We start from the raw sequence: 11,257 nt of genomic DNA on the forward strand, positions 1-11,257 counted from the left end.
AGGACCGCGATTCCTTCGAAACTGACAATAGCTTCATCACTAGATCCAGCATCTACCATAGCCAATATCTTATCCAGCAAAACCTGCCAAAAAAAAAAAAAGGTTTTTCATAATCACTGGAAACGCATCAAAAATTAAGCCAATTAGGCCACACTTTTATACTTGAGCTGAAGGACAACTTCATCACCAAAGCAAACTGAATATTTGTGTTGGGTATGTGAAAACTTAAATCCACCATGAATCTTTCTATCTATTAGAAAAAGATATAATTAAAAAAATGATCTAGTGAAGCACAATGCAAAAACTGTGACAAGCTAAGATTTTTTGGGCAAAAGTGACAAGTGAAGTTTTAGCAGGGTGAAAAAAAAGGATGTGAACCTAAGCGCATCAGCAAGACAGTCAGAAAGTAACACTAAGACTTAACAAAAATTTTGGTGTTTATAACAAAGGAAATCTATAAAAATCAAAGCCTATGTTTTGCATGTCAACTACCTCGGAAAGAAAAAAAAACAAGAAAAAATAGTTCACAAAACCATATCGCAACAGGACAACAGTAGATATTGCATCCATGAAAGGAGTATTAGATGAGGCACCTTATTTGCACCAGTTGTACCATCCACATGGAATTCCATGTATATGACATTCTTTCTTTGAAGTTGTGTTACAAGAACATCTGCTAGAAAAACTTCAAATGCTTGCTTGGAACCAACATTAAATGTGAACATATTTCTTGCAGTATACGGGAATTCCATAATATTTAATACTTAGTTGATATGATCAATGCAACCAGGAAAAGACAAGATAGAGGCAAATGCAAGTGATAATTACAACAATGTGCAAAGTGAAAACAACATTGAAGTTAGATTTTAAATGGAATATCACTGATATAATTGGATTAGCACCAGCAAGATCACGTATCCATGATAAAAATCTGCCACTAAAGTCAAAAATATCAACCTACATTAGATAAAAGATCAAGCAAAGAAACCAGAAATTAGAGCCCTTGTGGAAGTTCGACTTTTCCCTACTTTTCTTATGTTTTGTTTCTTGAGTTTAACTTGTATGCTTAAGTTCCTTTGAGTGTCTTCTTGTGTTAAAAATTTATTTTAGGTCTTTAATAAGGTTAAAAAAGGTGTAGAATGCCTTTAGAAAGTGTGAAAGCAAGGTCCAAGCCTTGGAAACACTTGGTTGCCCGTAATGGGCTGTTCTGGGAGGCTTAACGACCTTGTTTATGGCTATCAAGCCACCCAAAAAAGCCTTAACAGCCACCCTTACGTGGTAAGGCAACCCGTCAAGCCTTCCAAAAAGCCTTAACGGGCCTCCCTTACAGCCATAAAGCAGCCCGTTAACAGCCTCGAGTCTTGGGCTATTTAAAGCCCTTCTTGGACATTCTAGGGCCTTCCTTGGGCTTTTCTTCCTCTCTTATTCCTCCTCCTCTATAAATTTCTCTCCAAAACCCTCATCCTTGACCTCCAAACAAAGAAAGAAGTGGAGATTTCTTCTCCTTTCATGAAGAAGAGCTTGCTTAGGTTATAGTGAAGATTCAGTGGTAAGTTGATTCCCTTCTTCTTCGTTCTTTCCTCTCCTATGTTTCTTGTTGATTCTCTTTGAACTTTTGGTGGGAAATCTTAGTTTTTGAATGGATTTAAAGGTAGGATCATTTTAAAGTTGTAAAACCTTGACTCCATTGAGATTTGAGAGAGATCTTTTATCTCTTAGATTAGGGTCACTGTATCACCGAACCAAGTTGAGTTTCTTTTGCTTTTCTTGTTAGTTTTGAAAGTTGTGAGATTTTCATTCTTATTAGATCTTCTTTTTTGAGTGCTTAACAAACTCTATAAGCAATTATTTTCCCCTTTTGAGAATTTTCCCCTTCATTCTATTTTGTTGTGTTATTGTTAATGGTTGTTATCTATGTTGGTTGTTTCATTGTTCTAGGAGGCGAGGCTTCAGGTAAAGGGAAAGACCCAGTGGAGAAGTAACATTGGAGGTTTGTAGCTCGCTAAGTTTGTGAGTGGGATTTCCTAAAGTTATGGACTACAAATAATGCATATTGTCCAAAGTTTAATTACTTTGCCTTTGAATGATGATTTATTATTACTAAAAATTTTAGAATGCTTTCTATGGTATTTCAAAGTTGTGGTTTATGATTTAACATATTTCATGGATGTTTGAAAAATATATGTTACTCGTGATTAAAACCTTACATTTGAGTTATATGTTTCAATTTGTGTATTTTCAAGAAAGCATGATAATTTTTTATTTGGCTCATTTTATGAATATTTATAAAGCACATATATTGTTGTGGTTTGAAAACTCCATGTTTTGAAATATATATTTTGAATTGTATATTTTCAAAAGATTTGATTTTCTTCTTATGAAAACCAAAAAGGATTGTATAAACCAAATTGAATCTCATCATGATGATGCTATTTTTGAAGTATGTTTTCAAAGAATACTCTTGTATAATATCCTTGATGAAAATGGTTTCATTGAAAATGTTATAATCAAATTATTCACTCTTAAAGTGAGAATTACAATTGTGAACATTTGTGATCTCTCGATGAGAATTATGCTACCATGTTGATGTATATACTAAGCCTACAAGCTAGATTATTATTTACATGTTTTTGATGGTGACATAGGAGCCGAGCTCCAGCACTTACTGCAGTAAGAAGTGGATGGTCTCCACGGGCCAACCAAGTAGAGGTGGCGTGGAAAACTGTCAAACTGGTTATGCCATTTCAGGTGGGAGCGTTTTCAAGGCTATTTGTGATATTATCGATTGTTTTAATTGTTGATTTATTTATTTTGAACTATGAGTTACTAAACAAATGTATGAATTTGGATTTCATACTTGTATGGATTTCGTGATGATTTACAGGGTTTTATCAAGCATTTTCATTTAGGCCCTGTTTGGATGCATAGTAAATTTTTCTATAGGAATTTTATTCCATAGGATTCAGAAATGATTCCTACGTAATTTACTACAGGAAAAATTCCTACAGAATCAGTGTTTGGATGTGTGCAGGAATTTTTCTATAGGAATTTTTAATTTTGAAAATGAAACTAGCCGTTAGAGTTTAAAAAAAAAAATTAGCCGTTGTAGTTTTTGAAAAACTAGCCGTTACCAATCTATCTATTTAAAGCCAACACTCTTATGCCATTTGTAAACTTATCTCTCTTCATCTTAAATTTTTATGTCTCAAACTCTTTTGTTTCAATATGGATCTAGATCAATGGAGAAAGCTTAATGAAGATGATGACAAATTCATGTTCACCATTTTACCAAGTTTATTTCCTGTAAGTTCAGAAACTAGGCCTTGTCATACATCAATATTAACAGGCGATGCATATGTTCAAGAAATTCTTCAAGGTCATGAGGCACGTTGTAAGCATGAATTTCGTATGGAGCCTCATATATTTAAAGCACTTGGTAATTGTTTAAGAGAAAGATTTCTTCTTCGAAGCTCGAAAAGGGTTACAATCGAGGAGCAACTAGCAATGTTCATGTACACTCTTGCGCACAACACTAGTAATCGTGACGTGCAAGAACGTTTTCAACATTCAGCAGAAACGCTTAGCCGTTATTTTAAAAAAGTGCAAGAATGTTTTCAACACTAGTAATGTTCATGTACACTCTTGCGCACAACACTAGTAATCTTAACGCTATTAGTACTCTTGCGACTACATATATAGAATTGCCACCAACAACTACATCACTAGTTATCCAGAATAATAGACATTTTTTACATATTTCAAGGTTAGAAATCTTTTACATACTTTTTATTTAGTATTTACGTTTTTTATATATTCTCTTAACAAATCTTATGGGTTTTTTATTTTAGGATTGTATCGTTGCTATTGATGGAACACATGTTCCAATCACTATTTCTTTGGCCTTGCAAGATCCTTACAGAAATAGGAAACAAACATTATCCCAAAATGTCATGGTCGCATGCAATTTTAACCTACGTTTTGTATATGTTCGGGCTGGTTGGGAAGCTTCTGCTTCTGATGCTAAAGTACTTCAGCATTCAATTGACCAAGGCTTCCATGTCCCCCCCAATAAATATTACCTAGTGGATGCAGGATATGCAAATACTCCAAATTTTATTGCTCCATACCGAGGTGTGTGTTATCACTTACAGGAGCAAGGACGGGTAGGATGTAAACCAAGTAATTACAAAGAACTATTTAATTTGCGACATGCTTCATTGAGAAATCATGTTGAACGCATTATTGGTGTCTTGAAGATGAGATTTTCTATACTTAAAGTTGCAACCTTTCATCCAATATATTCCCAAACTGATATAGTAGTTGTCGCATGTGTCTTGCATAATTTCATACGTATACACAATGGCATGGATGAAATCGAAGAAATCGATGAATGCAGCTTGACGAGTTTCATCGTCCCAAATGGAGATAATACATATCAAAAATGATGTCAACGTACTGAACTCTGATCGTATTGCAAGTGCTCGCAAAAGAGATGAAATAGCAATGCAAATGTGGAATGATTACTGTAACTATCGTAGAAATGTAACTTAATTGATGTGTAAGTTTATTGATGTTGTTTTATTTTGGGACTGCAATTATCAGTATGTAACTTTCTCAATGTTGCCTTATTTATAAAATCCTCTTTCTTGTTATTAAGGAATAGGATAGCCACAAATAATTCAAAAACCTGCCAGCAAATAAACAAGTATATCTCAAACAAATAAATACATGTCATAAACATAATGTCTTACATAAAAGATTCAAGTCATTTAAACATAACGTCTTACATAAAACATAACATCTTACATGTAACTAAATATTAAAAATGTAGAACATAACATTATTTTTAATTAATCATTTGCCGAAGCCATAGCACTTTCCGTTCTTCATTGGTGAGACTCAAGAAGATTTCACGATTATCCTTATCTTTAAACAATGTTGTAATTTTAACAAACTCTTCATCTGGAAATTGATCACACAACACATTAAATGCCGCCATGCATTCTCCAATTGTGTACTTCTCCTTTACTTGGTTCTTTTTCATAGCATCAATGTATATATCCGTCTCAGCTCGACGCATATCTATATATTGTTCTAAGAATGACTCTTGAACATTTTTTTCGCTTTCGGTCCTTTTTCCTTCTTTGCACTTCATCCCCTAACCGTTGCCGGCTTGTATAACATGAGTTTTGGGGTTGTAAAATATTTGGTTGACTGCATGGAGGCTCCACATGTGCAAAATCAGGATCCTCTATCTCTATTTCAGGTGTAGACAATGATTGGATGGGATCATTTGGAACCGGAATGCTTGGAGATGGAGTGTCCATTGGCACATTTGCATAATAGTCTACATCCCGAGAGCGTCTTCCTTCTGCATATCTCCCTGTGTAATAAATGTACAAATTATAAGAAAATATATGAACAAATCTTTAAAGCCAAACATTAGTAAACAATACTTTCATACCCTCATAAATTTCCTGTAATGCCGTGAAATATAGAAAGGGTTTTTGATGCCATCTTCTAGCTTCTTTATTTCTCTGCATATTTTGGTGAAAATGATTAAGATAAATTATTGCACAAAGTTTATAAATTATGTGATAAAAATATATATATCTCAAGTAGTGGTGTCCAAACTTCTTCGGTGGCTTCGACCATATTTTTTTCATAATCCCATCCAAAACCACTCAATTCGGTAAAACCGTTCAAAAGCTTGTAAATTTTTTTCAACTCTTGCTCTAGTGCTTTAACTTGTACAATGGTGCATTTTAAATTAGGGAATTTCGTTACCATGTCACACAATATTCTATTCCATGCCTCTTTAGTCCATCCATTTGGTGAGCGGTATGCGGGAATATTATAATCACCTAATAATTTAACTAGATGAGCCCTATGATTTTCATTCCATTTGGCCCTTGTGTCGGTCTTCTCTTGATTTGCCATCTATACAAAAACAAAAATAAGCCACTCACACACTTACATGGAGTAATAGTATTAACATGGAGTACTAGGATGTGCAATAAATACAATTAGCTAATAACAAGCATATAACAAGCATATAACCACTTAAGTAAAATGTATTCACCCAAATGAGAGGCCTGCTCATTTTCTACCCAAATCATTTCCAAACTTTGCAAGAACCAGCAAAAATGGATCAAAGTTGAATACACCTCACCTCATTAACGTCATAAGTTAGTAAATATTGTGTAAAAGCATGAAATAAAATGATGGTTTTTGAGATGAAATGGCCTCAGTTCGATTGGCTATAGACTATATTATATAGAGACATGTTGGTCCCACTTTAATGTGACATGTTGGACTTAGTGAGTGCTATGCTGGATTCTAAATCTCAAATTCTCTCTTCCCACTCTATAATATACCTATATGTTATTCTCTCATGTCAATTGTTCTGCTTTTTGTGCATGTCTTTCTCTAACTTTCTATCTTTCCAAGATGCTTTGTTGTATTTCTTTTTCAATGACAACTAACAAAACCTCTAATAAAACATAATTTGAGCTTTAAACCTCCTCCTGCTTAACTTACGCTCATGAACATATATGAACTTCATTAACAAGTAGAACTATATCTCTTTGCTTAATTAGATGAAGTTCCTTGAATGAAAACTAGAAAACAAGAAACATGCATGCCAAGCCCTTTCTCTTTTTATTCACTTAACACTATGAACAACAACCAACAAAACAACATAATAATAAAAAAGAAAAGAAAAAGAAATTTTAGAAACAATAACATAACATGCATACATGCAAATAGACATTCAGGAATAAGAAAGATGAGATCTTTTACAAAGAACCAGTTTTTAAACATAATAATAATAATAATAATAATAATAATAATAATAATAATAATAATAATAATAATAAAAATAAAAATAATTAAGATGCAACCCATTCCATGGAATCAAAAATATGAAAAACTTCACAAAAGAAACACATCAAATAACCAAATAGATTCAGACCATTCCATTAAACTCAAAAGATAAGAAACCTCCACAAAAAAAATAATAATAATAACAATTAAATAAAATAAAACCCCAAAAAACCAATAACTCATAGGCTCAAAAAATAGAGAAGCAATGGCCAAAATTCTCAAAAGCTTCTGAAAACCAGAAATACTAAACCAACTTAAAAGATTATCACACACACACATTATATATATATATATATATATATATTATATCAAGCTTCTTCAAATGCCAATCTAAACTAGAGTTCTAAATGCAAAACATATTCTGTAGACACTCAAATAATTCCCACATAATTCATCACCAAGAACATATACAACTACAATTGATGTCCAAATTTTAAGCATCACAAACACTAGATCTTCATCCTAACTTTTTGAACAAAGGTGAAGTTTAACCTGTGAATGAATCCATGGTCAAAGAAAGAGAGAAAAAATTCACAAGATTTGGTCTTTCTTGCCATATTATAGCAACAAGAAAAAACAAATCAGTCCAATACTCACAAAGTAAACTGGCAATGGATTTGCTACCAAAATTGGCGGGATCATTTGACTCCTCCAACAGGCGTAACGCGTCGTCGTCGGGATCCAAACGGTGGAGAAGATGACGACAGAGGAAGGCGGCGGCGAGGAGAAGATGGAGACGAAGGTAGTGGGAGGAGGGGAGAAGATGGTGACGGAGGAAGGCGGAGGCGAGGAGAAGATGGCGACGGAGGAAGGTGGCGGCTAGGAGAAGATGGCAAGGGAGGAAGGTGAAGATGGGGAGAAAATGTTGCTGCCAATCCCAAAAAAATAGCCCAGCTTTTGTTCCCAACACCAGCACGAAAAACAAAGGGAAATTTTATTTTGGTTTCACCTCTTTGAAAAATTCCTTTGGAATCCTATGATTCTACAGGAATTTTACCCTGTCAAAAGTTTGTCCAAACACTCATTCCTATGCATTTCTACATAATATTAAATTTCATAGGAATGGCCACCATTCCTATGGAATTTGGTGGCAACCAAACAGGGCCTTATACAAAATTAACTTCCTACGTCATACTTGCTACTTAAAGTATATTCAAATATTTTTAGGATCGAAACATATTTTGACATTTTAGTTCATGATGTATGAGATAGAGCTCCATGTTTAACCCCTCACTGAGTAACTTAATTACTCACCCCCTCTTCTTTTTCTCTCAGGTGATAGCAAAGTATCGGGGTAAAAGCGTGAAGTGCTTGACAGAGTTTATTTTGTGGTTCTCTTGAGTTGTGTATGATATTAAACATTATTGGCATGTATTAGATGAATCCACTAGGATGTATATTTTCATGCAATGTATTATTTTCCTTAGATATTTTTACTTGTGTCAGTCAGGATTATGTGATGTATAATAGTCATTCCTAGTGTTTGGGGGATGGTATCATAGTTGTTATGACTTTCTGTGTTGTGATCATTTATGTGTCTACCCTGTGATAAATTGATGTTCTTATGTAGTAATGTTGTTATATGTTCTCATTATTAAATCATTTCTGGTTGTTATAGAAGTATTGTACCAGAAACAGGTTAGCCTTACGGTGATCTGGGGTTGAGGCAGGTGTTTGACCTCCCCTGGGTTGTCGTGGTGGTATGTCACGTGTGGGACCCGTGGGTTGGGGCGTGATATACTTTAGTGGTATCAGAGCCCTTGTTTAGAATTTAGGTGTAGGTTTTAATAATATGATCTAGATCTAGAGTTAGTTCCTCGATTGGGTCAAAAGTTTGATTCTCTGTCATTTAAAAATAGTGGATCCCTGAGAGTCTGCATATTGTATTGTTTTATGTAGAAATTGTTACTAAAAGTTATGTTGTGTTTCCTTTCAGTAAAATACCAGCACAACATTCACAGGCTCGCCGTGGGAGAGTTACTCCCCCTACTGTTACCACACCAAGGGTCAAGAGAGGTGGGAGGCGAGGAGAACCATCCCCGCCCCCATCTCCATTGCTAGTTAGGCAAGGAAGCCAATTCAAGGCATAATCCTGTAGTGGCTACTTCAGAGCATACCCCTTAAGGTTCAAGATGCTACCCCAATGCATGTTTCTGCTCCAACTCCTGAGGCACTAGAAGCCTTTAGGGCTCACTGGCTAACAAAGGAAGACAACCTACCTATCAAGAGTACGAGGACTTCTTGGAGTATTGGAGGATCTTCGAGGAACAGGCTCAGACCACCCTAGCACCTACACCAGCACTACCACAAATTCCAGCATTTCAGTATATACTAGTAGAGGCCAGTGGACAAAGTTAAGCCTTAGCTTTATCCAAAATCCTAAAGGAAGCCCAACAGCTTGGATGTGGTTCTTTTGATAGCACTAGTGATGCATTGATTGATAAGGAGTGGATCAAGATGGTGATTGCTGCCTTTGATGATATGAGTCTAGGTGCTGAGATGAGACTCAGGGTTGCTATTAGATTATTGGAGGGTAAAGCTCGAATTTGGTGGGAAAGTTTGAAGATCAGATCATTTTGGCAAGTTACTTAATCAGACTTCTTGCTAGAGTTTGATAAAGAATATTACACCTGGTTCCACCGTGATCAGAAGAGGCATGAGTTTATGAGACTAGTTCAGAAGAACAAGACAATTGCAGAATATGAGACAGAGTTAAAGGATTTGGCTAGTTTTGTTCCAGAGTTAGCACCTACTGAGGAGGTTCTTTGTTCTAAATTTGAAGTTGGTTTGAACTTGGGCATCAGAGAAAGAATGATAATCACATGCAAGCAAAGTTCATGGCGGTGGTCTAGTCAGCCTTGAGGGCAGAGTAGCTTGTTAAAGAAGGCATGAGAGTTCGAGAGAGCATTGTTAAGAGAAAGAACATGGAGATGGGTCAACCCTTCAAGAAGAGCAGGAGTGAGGGTTCGTCTAAGGGCACTTCAACGTCAGGCCCTGCTAGACCTCCACCATCTCAAAGTGGTGACCGACAGAGACTCACACATTCTGACAATACTCTTAGGGGGCGTTCATTTCACTGTAAGTGAGGGAAAGTCAGAAAGTGAGGGAAATGCCACTTCCCTGAAATGGAGGAAAGTGATATCACTTCTAGGATTTTTTATGTTCATTTGTTAGAAAGTGAGAATAGAACCGAAGGATTTAGATGTTAGATGAAATTCTATGAGTTTAAAAAAGACTTTAGAAATGAAAAGAAGTTAGTTTTTATAGATTGACTCACTTCTCCCCATTTCAGTAAAAAAAATACTGAAGTGGGCTTAGTGCCACTTCCCCCACTTTAGCACAAATAAACATCATAAATGGGGGAAGTCAGACCACTTCCCCTCACTTCCCCCCACTTTCCCTGAAATGAACGCCCCCTTAGTGTCAGAGGCCCAGAAACCAGTAATAAGTGTAGGAATTATGGGAAGTCTCTCATAAAAGGTAGTGGCATGCGCCTCGTAAGTGCTTCCAGTGTATCCATATTGGATATTTGAGGTCAGCATGTCCAAAGTTGGGGCAGGGTGGATCTACACCACCATCTCAGGACTGTCCTAGCTAGTTCAAAGGTCCACAGCTGGTAGCATTTACCCCAGTTACTACCAAATCGGGAACTGACAGTAACACTTTTTCAGCCAGGTCCCCAGCGACCACAGACCAGAGCCCAGACACGAGTTTTTACCATGACAGAGGAAGAGGCTGAGTGTAGGCTTAATATGATCACATGTATATTATCTATTTTTTCAGCATAACGCTTATGCATTGATTAATTCTGGGTCAAAGCGCTTTTTTGTTAGCACTTCATTTGCATGTCATTGATAAGTGCTTGTGCGATAAGAATGCGAAGTGTTCTTTCCATATGATGAGCATGACGCTTATGCATTGATTAATTCTCGTGGTTTGTCATTAATAAGCCAATGTGGATCGTAAATGCACCATTTTGAGGAAATCTTGAGAAGGTTCAAATGCGAAGACATAAGTCGGGTTCGAAATGCGGGAATGTGTGCCAATCTCCTCGTATTCAAGTTAGCACAATGATTTGGAGGGGCACAAGGGTGGTCACATTCAACCATTACGGCTTGTGCATGTATAGCAAGATCTCCACCAACATGCCCGTTATTGAAGAAGCAAAGCGATCTACGACGTAAACATGTGACCGTTTATGTTACCTCGATGAAAGCATGGATTCGGGAGTGTTTCGGGCCGGTACTGTAGCAGGGCACTGTAGCAAAACACTACAGTAGGTACTATTCACAACCACCCGAAGAAGGATGAAAACAGAGAATCCACACAGGCGTGCATTAATTCCACACGCCCGTGTGAAAAATCCACAGGT

Source organism: Dioscorea cayenensis, chromosome 9 (genome assembly GCF_009730915.1).
Source record: "Dioscorea cayenensis subsp. rotundata cultivar TDr96_F1 chromosome 9, TDr96_F1_v2_PseudoChromosome.rev07_lg8_w22 25.fasta, whole genome shotgun sequence".
Classification (NCBI taxonomy): domain Eukaryota; kingdom Viridiplantae; phylum Streptophyta; class Magnoliopsida; order Dioscoreales; family Dioscoreaceae; genus Dioscorea; species Dioscorea cayenensis.